Raw genomic sequence first — 18,898 nt, 5'->3', positions numbered from 1 at the left:
AATAATATTATTATTGTTAATAGTTAATATTTCGTTTCATTATGTAGTATTCAATAGTTATCTATCATTGTTCTCTGGGTATATGGTGGATAGGGTGCGTGGGCACTATATCCACATCATATACTTCGAGATCTATGGAGAGATGCTGCCAAAATTTTATAAAAATAAGATAAAATATCTACTAATAATAATAATGAGATTATTACTTTTCTGAAAGGGATAGGGCCACACCTGTTAGTAATGATTTGAAAAGGATAAGGTCATGCATTTTTACTTCATAAAGGGATAGGGCCATGCATTTTCTGTGTTAATGTTCAGTCTGCATGTCTTTTTTAATATGTATTATTTTGTATAAAGTGTTCTGGATCTGGATCCGGGTTGGAATTTTGGTTGGAATTTGGAATGCGATTCAGTCCGAAATTCGGATTGAGATCCTGAATACCATAAAATTTTTTTTGGTTGTTAATGATTTTGCGTTTATTGTTAGATAAATATCAACAAAAGTTGAATGAATACTAGAGATATTTTTTTGCCTGAATATCGAAGAAGAGTTTGAGATTTCATTGATTTTGCATGGCATAAGGCTGACAGTGCTAGTCAGATAAAGTGTCCATGTAAGAGATGTGTCAATATGGTATATCGTCACATAACATTGTTGACGAGCATTTGCTACAATATGGTATGGATAAGAAGTATACTTGTTAGACATGGCATAGGGAGGGTAATCCGAATGAGGTGGTGTACGACGATGATGATACTGAAGATGATAGTGATGCTGATGGACCTGTCGATCATAGTGGTATAGAAGAATTGTTAGATGATTTATATCAAGGTGCTTGTTTGAATGTATATATGAATATTGCTGCATCTGAAAGTAATTCTGATCATGAACATAATATCCAGCTTGAGGTAGAATGGATCTCTGAACAGTTTGCAAAGCTTGTAAGAGATGGCACGAGAGCCACTTTATCCAAATTGTATAAAGTTTTCTAAGTTAGAATTTTTGATAAAATTGCTTCATATTAAAATTGTGAACCGATGAAGTCAGAAGTCATTTGATCAAATTTTAATATTGATTAAAGTAGCTCTGTCCGATGAAGAGAGACTGTCGAAATCATATTCTGAAGCAAAAATATACATGTGAAAAATGAGACTTGGCTATACTCTAATACATGCCTGCAAAATGACTGCATATTATTTTATAAGGATAATGAATAAGCAACTGAATATCCGAATTACGGTGAGCCTAGATACAAAATCGATAATAGGAAAGGAAAGAAGATACCTCAAAAGATTTTGAGATATTTTTCATTAATTTCAAGACTTCAAAGGTTGTATATGTCCACAAAGACTGTTGAAGAAATGAGATGGCATTATGAGCAGCGGATTCTAGAGGAGAACATACTTAACTACCCGACCGAATCTTTAGTGTGAAAAGATTTCGATGCAAAGCATCCGCACTTTGCGAGTGACCCACGCAATATCAGGCTTGGTCTAGCAACAGATGGATTTAATCTCTTTGGCAATATGAGTACCTCTTATAGCATGTGGCTTGTGATGCTAGTGTATATAATGTGTCACATTGAAAGTGCATGAAAGAACTATTTTTTTTTATGTTACTATTGATTTCGGATCTGAAAGCATCAAGTAATGAAATTGATGTATATCTACAACCTTTAATTGATGATCTGAAGGAGTTATAAAAAAATAGGGTACAGACATATGATTTTGTGAGTCGAAGTAATTTTAAGTTGCATGCTTCGATTTTATGGACTATAAATAATTTTTCAGCATATGAAAATTTATCTAGATGGAGCACCAAAGGATATCTGGCATGTCAAATATGCAATAGGGATGCATCCTCCTTACATTTAAAGCACGGACGAAAAATATGTTTCATGGGTCATCAGCGGTTTCTTCCTGCTAATCATTCTTGGAGGATCCGTTATAACCAATTCTTTGATGGTAAGTCCGATCGACGCTCGCCACCCAAGGAGTTAAGTGGAGCAAAAATTTTAGAACAACTTGAAGTCATTGAAAATCTCCGATTTGAAAAAATATCGGATACTAGCAAGCGAAAGTGTACTGAAGCTGAACTGAATTGGACAAAGTGAAGCACCTTTTTCGAACTACCGTATTGGAAACAGCTACTACTTCATCATAATCTAGATGTAATGCACATTGAAAAGATTATTTGTGATAATATCATCGATACTGTATTGAATATTTTAAAAAAAATAAAAGATGGTACAAAAACTTGTCTTGATTTGCTGGAAATAGGAATCCGGTCGAAGTTGCATTTAGTTCCTCGAGGTGAGAGATTTTTTATGCCATCCGTATGTTATTTACTATTTAGAGAGAAAAAAAAATTTTTGTGGATTGTTCAAAATCATAAAATTTTTTGATGCATACGCTTCAAACGTATCGCGATGTATTAGAAACAACGACGGTAATATCTCTGGCATGAAAAGTCATGACTCCCATGTGATGATGCAACATTTGCTTCCTGTAGTCATGCGTGGTTATTTGGGTGATGATGTTCAAACTGTATTGATTGAGTTGGGAGTGTTCTTTCGAGAACTATATTGTTGAAAATTAAAGATTAACTTACTTGAAAAATCAGAGAATGATATCGCACTCATTCTTTGTAAGTTAGAAAAAAATTTTTCACCATCATTTTTTGATGTTATGGTGCATCTGGCTATCTATCTTCCAAAGAAAACTCTTTTGGCCGGACCGGTACATTATCGATGAATGTATCATATTGAAAGGTAAAGAAGTTATACGTATTTTGTCATATCAATTATAAGATGTAAATATATTTTTAAAATTTAAATTTATTTTTATTTGTAAATTCTTGTGCACCTTAAAAAAGTATGTGCATAATAAAGTAAGGCCTGAAGAGTCTATAGCAGAAGCATATGTAGCTATCGAGTGTCTCACATTCTGCTCGATATATCTTGATGATATCGAAACAAGATTCAATCATGCAGATCGTAATGTAGACCGTGAATGGAGTGGCAATGAGCCGACATTATCTATATTTAAACAAACGGTTCGACCTATTAGTGCAAGAAAATATGAATTTATAGACGTGAACGAGCTATCCAAGGCACACTTTTATATTCTAAATAATTGTGAAGAAATTGAAGATTTGATTGAGTAAGTATCATCTTATGATACTGTTCAATGATCAAAAAATTTTTTTATGTCAGTATAAAATTAAAAATTATAACTTCTTACAGTGAGCACAAGAGTATACTATGTAGAGAGAATAATACGGATGTCGATGATCGACATAGGAGGAAATTTACAAAATAATTTGGTGATCTTTTAAGTTGCATTAGTGATACGCTATTTATTTACTTATAAATATTATTATTTCAACCAACATAATTTTTTATCTTATGATGCAGATGAAACATAAGTATTTCAATAAAAAAGCGAGTGCAACCGATGAGTTGCATGTGGTCCCGATCGAAGGGTTAATCACTATATATCTTGTATCATTGGAGGAATGAGATTTTATGCAAGGGAGCTTGAGATGCAACGACGGACCTAGAATAGTGAAATTGCTACAACAGGATATGAAGGAGAAGAAGAGATTGATTATTATGGTATACTGGTAGATATTATAGAACTAAAATATGGGTCCAGTAATTCTGTATTTTTGTTTCAGTGTGAATGGTGGGATATTAGTAATAAAAAAATCGAGATTCATATCGATTCATAATTTATCAGTGTAAATCTTGCACGAACATGGTACCAAAATGAGCTGTATATATTAGCAACTCAAGCAAAACAAGTAATATATTTGAAGGATCTAAAGTATCGAAGTAATTAGCATGTTGTACAAAAAATAACATCTAGAGGCGTATATGACATACCAACTCGATTAGAGATGGATGAAATTTTGGATTTACATGAAGAGAAAGCTTTTCAGCAAGAAGAATAAATATTAGTCGAGTTTTTGGTTGATGAAGAACTTGTAATGGCATTTGGTAGGATCGATATCTACCAGTGGACCCACCAGCGATGGTTTTTTCAATTATTTTTTCATTCATAATTTGATTTTTATTAAAAAATTAAAATAACTCTAATTTTTATTTTCAAGATTGTATGACCGACATGAGATCCCAACCTATCCCTGAGGGCTCGACCGCACCCACAGATGATGAGATTTGTGATCGAATGCTCAGTATGAGATCCTATTATGTTAGGGATTTAGGACATGGGATCACTACTCCCTTATCCTTACGATCATCTAAGACTGAGATCCATTCTGCATGCTAGGCTCGACTAATGGAGGTGCAGAGGTAGGTTGTCGATGATCGATAGCAGACTACCGAAGATCGACAGCAATCTCAGAAGTTGGCTACACGCATCGACGACTATCAGCACTTTTAGATCTAGATGATGGAGTGAATGATGCAGATGGAGCAGACGATACAGCTGATGAGGCAGCAGCAGGTCGATCCGAGCTCCATCATCGGTCTGAGCTCCGTCGAGCGCTCCCCATCTCCAGCTTATTCTCCAGATGCTGATATTTGATGGCTTATTGATGTATTTTTTTTTAATTTTAAATATCTTATAATTTTAATTTAATATAATAAAATAATAAAATTTATTTATCAATTTATTATATAATTTTTTTATTTTTATTTTTAAATTTATAAAAAATATTATACATATACATTTAAAATATATATTCATAATTTTTTTTAAAAAATATATGACTAAATTATTAGTGATAGGATTATTTCTGACAAAATATTCATCGTAAAAAATATTTTACTAACATAATTTAATTTATCAATAAATATATAATTAACAGTGATAAAAAATTATTCATCGTAAATAATTATTAGGGATATAAATTTTTATCAAAAATTATCTTATTTATGATGAAAATTTTTATTACTAATATTATTTAATTTTATTTATTTATTATTAAATTAATAGCGATGAATTATTTTCGTTGCAAAAATTTTTTTTTGCGACGTATATTTTTTATCACTAAAATTTTTTAAATTAATAGCGATAAAAATAATTTCATCGCTATTAATTTTTTATTTATCATCGATGATTTTTTTCATCGTAAATACTTTTTTTAGATTAAATTTTTTCATCTTATTTTTTTTAACGATGAAAAAAATTCATCACAAATATCATTTATTAGCGATGAAAATATTTTTTTATCATAAAATATTATTAACGATGAAATTATTTGCGATGAATTATTGGCGATCAAAATTTCGTCACTAATAGATATTAGCGACGAAAAATTTTCATCGCTAATAACTTATTTTGTTGTAGTGATACTTTCGTTGAAAAATAAATATCCCAGAAGAAGATCGAGCAACCCTAAAAAATATTTCAAAATGCCTAAGTCCTTGATGTAGAAATGGCTTTGTAAGAAATGCTTCAATACTTAGCAGTAGAAAGAGTCATTACTGGTAATAATTATATCGTTGATATAGACAAGAATGGCTAAGAAAGAGTTTCCATCTTGCTTTGTAAACAAAGAGTGATCAGCCTTGGATTGGATGCATCCATATTGAAGTAGAGCATTTGAAAATTTTTCAAACTATTATCTGGAGGCTTGTTTGAGGCCATACAGAGATTTGTACAGTCGACATACTCGGGCATCGCCTAGAGATAGAAATTCAGGAGGAGTCATGTAGACCTGCTCATGTAAATCGCTGTGAAGGAAGGCATTGTTAACATCTAACTAGCATAATTGCCAATTCTTGATTAAGGCAACTGCTAGGAGATAACAAACCATAGTTAATTTGGCAATTGGAACAAAAGTTTTATTATTATCAAATCCCTCTATCGCGTATAATCTTTAGCCATAAGATAAGCTTTATATCGCTCGATTGAACCATCAGCCTTATATTTGATTTTGTAAACCCAACGAGAGCCAATGAATTTTTTACCAGATGGGAGGTGTACCAAAGACCAAGTCCTATTATACTCAAGAGGCGCAAGTTCAGCCTCCATGATAGTTCTCCAATTCGGATCTCACACAGCTTGGGAATAAGTACGAGATTCATTGTGAATCGTTATGGCTGAAAGAAAGACTCGATGTGCTTCTTTAAATATAGAATTGGATGTATAGTAGAAAATAGGATAGGCCTTACTAGATGTTACCGAATTGGTTGAGGAGTTCGATGATCTAGGCATGTTAGGAGCATCGCGTGACAATATAATATGCTTGTCATAAAGGTTGTCTGCGTTCTCGATATGATTGAGAGTTAGGAGCATGGGGGGACGGGGGCTGGTTAAGGGAGGAAACAATGATCTCAACCTTAGATTGGGCTGGATCTAGATCCGTTTGGTCCACTGCTGGAATAGGTTGGGCAACAGCAGATGGAGCTGTGGTGGGCTGAGTTGATGTTGAGTTGGGTTGAAAAGAATCCAGCTCTGGTAAGTTAGACAGGCTAGCTTGTACCGAAGCTGGATTGGGCCGAATGAGGCCCAGCTCAGATAAGTGGGATGGGTCTGTTGAAATTGAGATTGGGTTAGGCCTAGTGAGCCCCAGTTCACTTGGAACCATATCTTGGCTCAAAAGAAGATCATCAAAATTTGGTTGGGAAAGCTGGTCGGATTGGTATTTATGAAAAGAAAAAAGTATTTTCATGGAAAATAACATCGTGGGAAGTGAAAATTCTTCAGGTTTGAAGATAAAAAATGTGGTATCTCTTTTGACCAAAAGGATACTCAACAAAAACACATGCATAAGAGCGTGGTTCAAACCTATCATGACTACTTCTATGCACATAGCAAAGGCTACCGAATATTCATAAATGATCGTATGACGGTATCTTATGAAAAAAAAGTTTATAGGGACTTTTTCTACTAAGCTTAGGGGATGGAGTTAAATTGATTAAATAAGTGACAATTAAAACACATTCACTCCAGAGAGTTAAGAGGTTTGAGAAATTATCCTGCATTCTAAGAGGAATGATTTTAATGGACCAGATATGAATTCTTGGGCATTATCACTATGGACTTGCTTAATAACACCATCAAATTGATTAAAAACCATGGCATAAAAATTAACAAAGTATTGATAAGCATCAGATTTTCTTTGCAATAAATAAACCCATGCGGCACGTGTGCAGTCATCAACTATTGTAAGAAGGAAGTGTGCTCCCATGTGTGGAGTATGATACGGTCTCCAAATATCAATATGAATTAAAAGGAAAAAAATTGAAGATCTATTACTACTAAGAGAAAAAGGTTTGCGTGTTTGCTTGGCATGAGGACAGAGATTACACTAATTATTTAATGCATCAAAATATTTATTAGCAAGAAAATGTACTAATTTTAAATTCTTATAGGAATAATGTCCTAACCGCGCATGCCAAACATCAAGAGAGGAGGCAACCTTATTGATAGAGACAGACTTTATTATCGATCCCTTGAAGTAGCGTAGACCATTTCAGAATTCACCGAGACCAATCAGCTTTCTCGTAGTAAGATCCTGTAAGACACAAAATGAAGAAAAAAATGAGATAACACAATTATGATCGGGGGCTAACTTGCTAACGGAGATAAGGTTGCAAGTAAAACTGGGTGCATATAATGTTTGGCGTAAGGTGATGTTATCGGTCAAACAAATATCCTTACAAAATTTAATGAATAAGTTCGTCCCATTAGGCAAAGTGATGGCTAAGGACTCATGAAGAAGCCGAATATTATGTAAAGCAGACTTACTAAAGATTAAGTGGTCTAAGGCACCACTATCGAGAATCTAAGTATGATTAAAGGAGAGGTCCATGGAAGCCTTACCGATAAAGTTTATAGAGCTATTAGTTTTATCTTGGCTAAGAAGAGAAAGAAGCTACTGATATTGCATAGAATTGAGGTCCGGAAGTGGAGAGCTTAATTCAGTCGACTATTTTATAGTAGATAGCTGACTGAGTTGCTGTTGAACGGCTGTTGTTGCAGACTGTTAAGCGATAGAATTTGCCTTGGTGCCCCCTTTCTGATCGCCGTCAAAGCTATTGCTCTGCGCCCCTTCGCTCCTATGTGGCCCTTGAATTGCTAATCAGGTGGATATCCGTGCAATTGAAAACAACAGTCATGCGTGTGACCACTGTTTTCTTGCAATAGTCACAATGCATATGCTTTTTATTTTTGTCATGAGCTTGTTCATCACTAAAGAGAGCAACCAGTACAGCCACCTCCAATTGTAGAATACGAACTCCCACAATGGCTCGTTGCTTCTTACTATGGATAAGAAGTGAATACGGCTTATTTACGATCAAGAGATGCTCCATGTTGAGTAGCTGGTCACGGAGGGAGTCATATGAGCTTCTAAGCCTGTATAAGAACTGATGCAGGCGTTCCTCTTCTCTCTCGATTTGAAGTGCCTTTGCTACTTCGCACGAGCATGTAGACACTCTCGAGTAGGTGGCAAGTTCTTTCCATAAAGTGTGAAGTCTTGCATAGTAGGAGGTGATTGACATATCATTGCCTTACCGAAGGCTCCAGATCTGAGTCTTCAATTCATGAATGTGAGGGGCGTTGCTTTGGGAGTACCTTTCTTCAAGATTGAGCCAGATGGCCTGAGCGCTATCCATGAAGGAGATGCTGTTGTAAACCTCTGTGAAAACAGAACTGAAGATCTCGAACATGACCATTGAGTTGCAAGTATCCCACAAATTTAATCGGATGATCCATCTTGGTCGTTGGAGTGAGCCATCCATGAAAATAAGCTTCTACTTAGCACATAGAGCTGTGAGCATTGCCCTACACCAATTGAGGTAGTTAACTTTGGTGAGAAGGAAAGAAACAATGGCATAGCCCGTGTTGTCAGAAGATGAGATATAGTATGGGGAAGATGGATCATGAGTTACACTGAGCCTCACAACCTGTGGAACCTAGACAGGATTGGTCTCGGTCTCGTCGGATATGGCCAATGATGAGAAGATGGAGGTCAACGAGTAATAGTCTGGCAATTACTTACCAAAAAGATAATAACATCAATAAAGGAACCTTGCCGTATATAGTGGTAAAAAGAAGAAAATCCGGCAATATCTTGCCATGAGGGACTTAATCGAGAGAGGATGGATCGATTTGCTCTGATATCATGAAAATTTTGAACAAAGGAGAATAATTTTGAAAAAAAAAATATTGTAAAAACTTTTTCTCTCACGATATGATGAGGAGATCATCTATATTTGTAATTAAAAATATACAAGAGATTACAATCATAATCATACAAGGATAGAAAGAAATATACAAGGATAGAACAAAATTACAAATGATCATAATCATACAAAGATAGAAATAGATCTTAGGATCTCTCCAAAATTTAAAATTCAAAATTCAAAATGTTGCCTACAAAATTCAAAATTCAAATTTAAATTCAAATTCAAAATTCAAAATTTAAAATTCAAATTGTTACCTAATACAAATCAAGACCACAGAAGCCTCGGATGTTCTTCAAGGCCATCATCTGAAAGTGTAACATCTATGCACCCTGTAAGGTTGCTGGGAGATGCTTCACCTTGTTCTATATCATACCAAATTCAGGGAGAAGCTTTTGATCACACAAGGAAGTCCAGTTGTTGGAGAATGCAAGACCTCTTGATGCAGCAGAAGCATTTGAAGCTTGCTTTTTAAGAAAGATGCAAGCATTCCTTTCCATCCAACATGCCCAATAGATGGTTGCAAATACTATTAGGATATAGGCTCTCAAAGGAAGCTGAGGATGCATCGCTCCTCATTTTAGATAGATTTCCATGTTATGGTGAAAAAGAGTAGCCGGAGGAAATGTGATCCACGGCCTTGGGAGAGCTCGATTACAAGGAACACATCCTCCCAAGTTTTTCCATTTTTTTCTTCCAATAGCTTCTCTGGAGGAAATTTGCAGAACACATCCTCTCATCTACATGTATTCTTCTGGACATAAACCAGTTGAACTTTTTAAAAAAATCTCTACCCATCTTTCATCAACATTCCTAATCCACCGAACTCTATTTGAAGTTTAAAAATAAAAAGAAGCCAAAATACCTTTTCTCTGTCCTCATGTTTTATTTCACTTATTCCCCACTTCATTTTTTTTTTTTTTATATTAATGTATTTTTCTTAAACATGCATTACATGTTTGATTGCTAGGTTTATATAAGAAAGTAGACTACAGTTAGATGAATGAGATTTGGGACTCAATTCAGTTAGGTAAATTTTATGGTGTAGGGAATCCAAAACAAGATCCACCTTGAGTACGACTTGTTATTTCATAAGATGGATTAAATAATATTAATTGGATTTGAGATCAGATCAAGTTAGGTGAAGTGTGAAGATGTGCATTTCAAAAACAGTTGAATGTGAAATCTGGACCTATTCTAAGCTACCTGTAAATTAAAAACCATTTATTTTGTAGACCTTGTACCTGTATATTAAGTAGTCTGACTATTATATTATATTTTAAATTGCTTGTTTGTATTAACTTGATATAGTCAAACAAATCTCCTGGAATAAATAAACTTTAGTTTGTAGGTAGGAGATCACATTCAAAAGTTTGGATTTTCTTGTAGTAACCCATCATAAAATATAACCTTTTCAGATATGTCCTTAAATCTGATTGACCTTATTATTTGTTTATCACCTACATGAATGCATAGCCGAGCGTTTTTTTTATATATATATATTTTTTAAATGAGAAACACCATGAAGTCGTTTCTCTTTTTATTTCTTTTGGTGAAGGTGCGGGCTTGGCCTGCTAGTAAAGTCTTTTATTGGCAGAACCAAAGTCTAAAACTTCTAATCTGAACTTCATGGAGGGTGGGAGGTCTTTGCGGGCTTTGCTTAAGGCCACCTCTTCATGTTACATGTTACATGTTAATGGGTTCCTTTCTTGCAACAATAGGGGGAAAAAAAAAAAAAAGAAGGAAGAAAAGTAAGATGGCACAATCCAACCTCAAGCATAATAATAGGGAGCCCCATGTGCTAATCATGTACAAGACTCTATATCTATCCTCCCCAATATATATTTTTCATGAGCAAGAGAAGATGACCCATTTGTCATCTCCATGGGGTCACAAAGATAAGGTACAGTTTTCTGTCCCGTGTATCATGTCCTTGGGATGTTGGACGTGGTTGCGCCATTGCTATCAACCAACCAACCCTAGACCTACCATCCTTTAATAAAGAGTGGTCGATGCCCATCAGCCCTCTCTCAATCAATCTCATCCTTGTCGAGAGTGTTTCCTCCCTCTCACTAGAAACGTACTTCACCAACTTAATATTAATGGTATATAGATCACGTCATCAGTTATTTCTATATGTTGACAAGTCAAGTGATTAGAAAGCTTCAGTAGTTAAGCCAATAAGGATGGTATCCTTTCTTTTGGATGTAGGAATGAAGGATAGTGGGTATATATGTATGTATGTGTGCATGCATGCATGTATGTATATGCATATGCATATAAGATTTGACATGCAACTAACAACTTGTTTGGACTAGCATCCAAGGAGAAGCAATATCTGTCTTGAGCGGGATCTGAAGAACTATTATATTGTGGGAAAGATAAGAATTAATCTGCAAATATCATATAATAGTTTAGTCATTCATTCTCATATGCATAAAATTAAAAGATAAATGAGAGTGTGGGTTTACCGCAAAGTTACGACAACTAACATGTTTGGGATGAGAATACACAATGAGCACGCAAGCCTTTGAGAAAATTGTAGAACTTAACATATTAATTTGCGGCAGTTTTTGGTCATTAATTTATTATATATTTGGAAGATTTAAATGTTATATCTGTTCAAATTCTTAGCTTATCCAATGTTTTAAGAGAGGATTGTTATCAACAAGTATGGAGTTTTCTATGCAACTTAGAATGCAGAAAAGTGTTCCACATTAATTTCTTCTTTGTAATTGGTATAATCATGTTCTGCGTTTTGCAATGTTTTCCACTTCAAAACAATTGGACTTGTGCAACCTAAGGTAAGGTTGTTCCATGTTTATATTGACGCGTACAAAGACCAACCATTACCGTGTTGTAGATTGGTTGAGTTCGACGTTTCCTACCACAACCAGAGAAAAATGGACAAGTAATCTTAGTAAACCTGGAAAATTTAATTCGCTCAGTAAGTGATTATACAAATGCCTAAACCTGAATGAATCGCATGCAGTATTATTCTCTCTCTCTCTCTCTCTCGCGGAAGCAATCATATAGCACTGTTCTCATGCACACATACACAGGCTACACAATCTTAATGTGAAAGGAAAACCCATATGCCTAAGCAACTTAAGAGAACTCATATTAATTTACTAATTTCAACTTAGTCATGACAGAGAGTCTTAAACTATTATAATTCGCGGAAAGAAACGAGATGCCATAAATTAGAGTTTCATAAAACTCAAGCCATTATCATCCCAAGTTCCTTTTGTTGGTCACAGTGAAACTAGCCAATATTTAAGATTTTTCTTCTAATTTGAGATATTTAACATTTGAAACAGTAATGGAACAATTAATGTGGAAAGATATCCGTATTTCTTGAAGAGGTGTAAGGCTTCTGCTGTAGTTTATTTATCTCAACGAACCAGTGGATTCCCCTCCCATTTCCGAGAAAAAACTTGTGCTATAGCTTAACCCAAAGCCTGCATGGCTTTGTTTCTATTCGTTCTAGTATACAGATGGTTCTGAATTGGTAGTTCAGACAAAGCCAACGAGGTGATGATTTTAGACCACCTCCTGCATCTGGTTCCATTAAGCATCAGCAACACATGCAGATTAGAGAGGTTTAACCTGATTCTCGCCAACCCTTCAATAATCTCTTCAGGGCCTTTTTGTCCAATGCATTATCACATATAATGTAATCCTTATATCGGATACAAATAATAGTGCCGCAACAAAAAATTAAAAAAATGCAAATATTGGTGACGGTAAAGGAACTACTTAGGTTAAGGAGAAAATCTCATCTGTCAGGAATTATATGGCAATTATAATTAGCTTTCTTGGTCTACAGATTTTCCTTTCTTCCTTTTCACTTCTGTTTGAAATTAGCAACTCAGTTACTTTAGGAGCATTTCTCTTAATGTAAAGAAAATTTAATAATGAAGTCTATTAGTAGTTCCCCTATCTGCAGTTCATTCCCTCTTACTATTTCAGCTTCATCTTTACCTGAATCAAAAAAAAAAAAAAAAAAAAAAAAAAAAAAAAAAAAAAAAAAAAAAAACTATTTCATCTTTATCTTTCTTAACGAAGGTTTCTCTTATCTACTTAATATAAATCTACTCCATCTTCAGTGTTTGGCAAATATGTTAAATTTTAATTATGCTGAATTCATTCTTCTTTTACTTTCTTTTCTTAATCTTTTTTTTTTTTTTGAAAAAAATCTCTTTGGTTGTGTGAATGTGGTGGTCCCCCGAGGGGTCAATTAATCTATCTTACCTAAATTGTTTTGCACTATCCGATATATAATCCGCTGCTTCTTTTTCTTCTTCTCCTTTTATGAATGTCTGCTATGTCATTATCACCATATCTATTCATCCATGCAATAATTCGAAGAGGACCATGAAATATTTGATGTCACCGTCCATTAGCTATAAAGCAGCTCATTGCATAGGACGCGGATAGCTTCCACTCAATTATTCATTTGATTCCCTTAAGCAATATCAACTGACTCATTTTAATTTAGTTTTTATCATGAACCATCACATAATTCGATAACTATCATGAATTATGTTTCTGCATAATTATATGCTTGTTTCTCCATAGATACATAAAATAATAATTTATGACATCATCATCAATGAGTTAAGCAGATCAACCATTTGGCAAGAAATGTTCGTATCAGCCCAAGTGGAGTCATGGTTGTTCCTGTTTACAATATCCCTGTACATGTCAATGTCTAGACTAGTTCAAATAAGGTAGTGATGAGTCAGGGCTTGGGTCCCAAAGAAAGCCTATAACAACTTGATTCTAGCTATGGTTGCAACTCTAACAGAACTATCTGTACAAACTATAGAGAATGGCAGGGTCATTTTAAGTCAGAATCTTTGAAATTGTTATAGTTCTGACAATCTCAACACTCTTCCCTCCTAATCAACACCCAAGTAAATGCAAAATTCTGTGATAATACTTACTTTTTTATTTTGTCTCTTTAAAGCCTGTTTTGTTGTCAGCTCCAATCCTTCTTTTTTTACTGACAACATGATGCACCCAGTTACATTTCATGAATAATAGAAGTCTCCAATCATTTAACACATATGTGGGATGATACCTTACAATAAATTCTCTTCGCTGCAATTAAAGCATGAAATAACTGACAAGTCTGGGGTATTGTTATATCTTATAACAATACAGATACATGACATAATCAAGTTTTTAAAAGAATCCCCAGAGGATAGCATGAGACACATTTTCCATATCTTTCAACTGAAAAGCACTGCCCGTGTCCCTGACCAAATTGTTTAAGCCCATACACTCTCCCAACCATGCAACTAGAATTCCTACAATACACGACTTTAGTTAGATAATATGACGAGCAACGTTTCCTACAAACGAAGCCAATGTGCTTGAAGATAAGCTATATTGTAATGCAACAGAGAGATATATAACATTTGGTCAACTGGTACGCTTCATGTGCTGCAGATTAACTAGTGATAAGATAATTCCGTATGGAGAACACTACTACTGAATCTATGAAATCATCTAGGTTCAATGTCTGTAATGACAACAAGAGAGAGAGAGAGAAATTTTCTTAATACCTTGTGTCCTTGAATCTGGACATTCATGATCTTATTATTTGTTATGTTCCCAACACAAGATCGATCTTGTGAGCCTATAATTAGCTAAATGGGAACTACTCATAGGAGTTGCAACGTATGTGGCAAAGTCATCTACATTATCTTATTCCCTCCCACGGATATATATGTTCATTTTGTAGTAGCATAAGATGTGGTGCCCTTGCTGATGCTATACAGAACCTAGCCTTGTACAAAGGTTTTCTATGACATGGGGCAAGTGCAAAGCATGCTGAGTTCATACGACTTTGCTAAGTCTTGTGAGTGGAGTTTCTATGAAAATGCTAATAGAACTTCTTTTAGTTGTTACATTAAGACTACAAGAAGTTTTTTGGACAGGCTGTTAGGTGCCATAGATATTAAGACATCAAAGTTCTGACAAAAAAATTACTCCTTTGAATAGGCCTTATACTCCAAAAGAGATTCCTTACCGTAATTAGAATAACTCCCTTCCCCCACTCTTGTCGTGTCTCCCTGTCAACTTTCCAGTTTTGCCTAGCTGTCGAAGCCACCCAGTACACAAGGCCTTTAGTGAAACAAGTGCCATGGGGAAGAACTTTTTGGAGCCATACAAAGATAGGAATGCCACTTTGATGCTAAGCTCAAGCAAGGCGGCAAGGGTTTTGGCCTTCATGAGAACAAGACTCAAACTGCATGGAGACAAATACTAGATGGAGCAGGACAGTTTCCATGTGTCGACTTCCACCCGTGAGTTGGACATTAAGGGTTATGTGGGTACTAGGAACCAAATCATAAAAGATATTTGTGACCCTTTCCCCTGAGGCTTCCAAAAAACTTACTAGGTGACAAAGTACCACAAGAACTAAGAGAGGGAGGGGTGGAAAAAGAGGGTGGTTAGAGATGCCAACAGACCAACATGAATGAGGAGCACTGGAGTGAGGGAAGGCTCTTCTTGAAGAGGAAGAGAGCTACTTCTATTATACCTATTAATTGAGGGAGAGGGGGAAGAGCAAGATGCTGGAATGGAAATTTCTTTGCAAGGACTCAAAAAGATTACAAAGCGAATGTACCGAACAAGAAGCCAAAAGCAAAGTAACAACATTTGGTGCAATCTCTCTCTTCTTTCTTTCACATACCTAACCTTGGAAGGACATAACAAGAAAAGGTTTCAAGAGTAGGCATTTGCTCCAAGGCTTAGTGACTTAAATGGCCACACCAACACTTCACAAAGTCAAAGATCTCTTCTCTAGCTCCTACAAGTAGATGTAACTTGCAGCAGCCACATATATATCTTCTATATGATCTTCGGCTCTTTTCAAGCCTTGATGGAGAATGTAAGGAAACCAAAATTATCAAATTTCAGATTCAGGTTACATGTATCTTCTATATGATCTTCGGCTCTTTTCAAGCCTTGATGGAGAATGTAAGGAAACCAAAATTATCAAATTTCAGATTCAGGTTACATGTATGACAGACAGAGATGTGCTATAGATGTTCTAAGCCATATTTTCGTAGATTGATGCAAGGAATATTGTAGAAAATGAACGCATGCATGTGAAGATCTAGAAAATAGGTTACAGATGCATCCATGCTGTCGATCGACCCATCCATACATGAATGAAGAGAGAGAATTTGAGAGCAAAGAGGTGAGAAGAGGACAAAATCCATGAAATAAATAAAACCATTATATATGTACATGCAACTGCCACAAGTTTTTCTTTCTTAATAAATGTCACTTCAAGGTTGAAAGCCACTAGGAAACGGTTGTAAGAGAAGTATGATACAAGTTAAGGGAGCAACAACATATAAAGATGGAAAGCAAAAGAAAGTTCAAGAGAACGGAATTCAATTACAACTCACAGGGAAGGATGTCGAGGTTCAGCCCCCCAGGTCAAGATCTCAAAAGCACCAACCATGCGTGAAAGACCACAGCCACTTTAAAACCTAAGAATTACCTCTTCTGTCTTCTCTTCTGTCCCACATCTTCTCTAAATTGCCGACCAGCCCTCATGTGTGACACAGAGAGAGAGAGAGAGAGAGAGAGAGAGAGAGAGAGAGATTAGCATCAGTACCAGCATCGCAAACCAAAACGTGTAAGAATTATGGGCATATGGAAGATAAAACTAATCAATAAAAGACTAACCATTTTGCTCGATCTCTCTCCCTCCCTCTCTCTCTCTAGGGTTCCGTAAGAAGTCTGAGCAGGGATTTAGGGGGTGAAAGGACTTGGGGTTTTTAGGTTTTCTGGTGCTCCCATCAGCAGATGAAACTGCAACATGATCTGATATGCCGATTCACCCAAGATATGGAAGAAAGGAAAGAAGAGATCAGATCATGCTGGCAGCTTCAGCTGCTTGTGGTGCACCACATACCATCAAAGCTGTGCCCCCCAGAGGGGGGAACAGACAAGGAGAGAGAGGAGAGAGGAGAGAAGAGAGGAAACTGTTGGCCTCAAAGGATGCTTTGTTGAGCAGGAGGGTGTGGGGAAAGGAGATATATAGAGGGAGAAAGGGTAGGGGAGGGGTGGGGGACTGATCTTTTTTTCTTGGTCTCTGTTATTTGTTCTAATGCCAAGGCCGAAAGGAGAGTAAGAGTGACGAAAAATTGTGGTCCCAGGAACGAAAGAAAATATTGAATATTGTCACGCCCAGGCCACCACCATGCAGCTAGGGTTTCCAAAATTACTGTGCGACTTTAATTGCCTGTGGAGGGGCCATTTCTTGTATCTCCACGTTCCATTCAGCTAGATGATGGGAAGGAGAATTGCCTAACCATGGCACCAAAAAGAAGCTCCATGCCATGTGGCATAAGTGGATTGGCACAATTTGCAGGACCGGTCTGATACATGGTGGGGCTATGATGTGAAGCACCAATTTCTGCATGGCACATGGCAATGAACCCTTTTTTTTTTTTTGTTAACACCAAGGTTGACTCCAACACATTTTTCTATGGGGAGTTACTCAATTAACCTATCTATTCCTTGTGTTGACGAGCACTTGCATGGCTCATGATTTGATCAAACCTTCTATATTGCACCAATCTTATGAGTTGTACCATGGTTTGTGGACCATACTATGTCAGCCAATATCAGACTTACAGTAATATACTGGCAGTGAACTGATACTTGGTACAAGACTGACCAAATACTATTGTTATGAACCGATTTGTACCATCATTATAGTAGTATGGTACTGGTAGGGGTACCAAAATCGATATTGCACATGAGCCATACTAATGCCCTCATGCCATCTTGGTTCGATGAGCTGATATTATAATTGAGTAGACCCCAATGCAAATTATGATTTGATAAATCCTTCACACTAATCCCCTTTAGTCATGTCTTCATGAGGAGAGGTAATTTATAGTGATGCCCCACAACACTGCTAGCGAGAGAGAGAGAGGTTCACATGCATTTGTTAGCTTAAGATTCTCTCCTCATCCATTTTTGTGCACCTTATGCAACAGTACATAAGAGTCCATGAAACATGGTCCCCCCTCACTAGTGCTTTTATGTACCATTTTAGCTTTGTTTATACTTGGCAATCACTCTCTCTCTCTCTCTTCTCATTCTCTCGTGGCATTGGCATTGGCATTTAGCTCGTTACGCATGAGCATCTTTCTTTGTTAGGGGATGACTGCTTTTCTTTGTTAGCCTTGGTCCACTATCCCTCGGGAGCATGTAGCTGACCTCTGTGGGTGGTGGTGTCAGTTGTTCATAAGTAGTTGTTTAAGACAGCAGCTTCCATATGGTAAGCATTGTAAGTTCAGTCTGCATCACCAACAACCTAATACAAGCAACAAAGAAAATGATATGCCTGATTACAATCTGCTTTTGGATCATGAGGACCTTCCTAAGTTACCCCCTCAATATGGAATTGTCTTTTAATTATGCTTGAACCTAATAAAGCTTACAACCATATACCTATTTAGACAAACCAAGCTTTGAGTTATATTGTCTTTGTTGTTCTAGTTGAATTCTACCATTAAATATTTACCTTAATTGTACAACCACCATAGGATTCATGTCTCAATTATGATGAAGAATTGAATGGGATATAGTCATATACATGCCCACTACGAGGTAGACATGTTCTTCTACTGCGATCATTCACTCGATACATTTCTGGATGTTCCTACTTCTTCTGATTTATTGCCCAACAACAGGGA

The 18,898-nt window shown here is 36.1% G+C and overlaps 1 long non-coding RNA gene across 3 annotated transcripts; it reads right to left on the bottom strand.

The window, feature by feature from the left end:
* Window positions 1-652: 652 nt before the first annotated feature.
* LOC105046584 (uncharacterized) lies at window positions 653-17,410 on the bottom strand. 3 transcript variants are annotated; one of them, XR_012142211.1, is made up of 4 exons: window positions 16,592-17,406; window positions 9,419-14,476; window positions 7,362-7,489; window positions 653-784 (listed from the first exon to the last, which is right to left on the bottom strand). It is a non-coding gene; the product is annotated as an uncharacterized lncRNA (long non-coding RNA). The 3 variants fall into 3 exon arrangements; XR_832279.4 differs by lacking the exon at window positions 653-784 and having other exon boundaries at window positions 7,256-7,489; window positions 16,592-16,737; window positions 16,875-17,410; XR_012142210.1 differs by lacking the exon at window positions 653-784 and having other exon boundaries at window positions 7,246-7,489; window positions 16,592-17,405.
* Window positions 17,411-18,898: the final 1,488 nt, after the last annotated feature.

This window comes from Elaeis guineensis, chromosome 6 (genome assembly GCF_000442705.2).
Source record: "Elaeis guineensis isolate ETL-2024a chromosome 6, EG11, whole genome shotgun sequence".
In the NCBI taxonomy this organism is placed as follows: Eukaryota; Viridiplantae; Streptophyta; class Magnoliopsida; order Arecales; family Arecaceae; genus Elaeis; species Elaeis guineensis.
The sequence above is the reverse complement of the archived record's forward strand: the minus strand, read 5'-3'. Positions and strand labels throughout refer to the sequence as shown.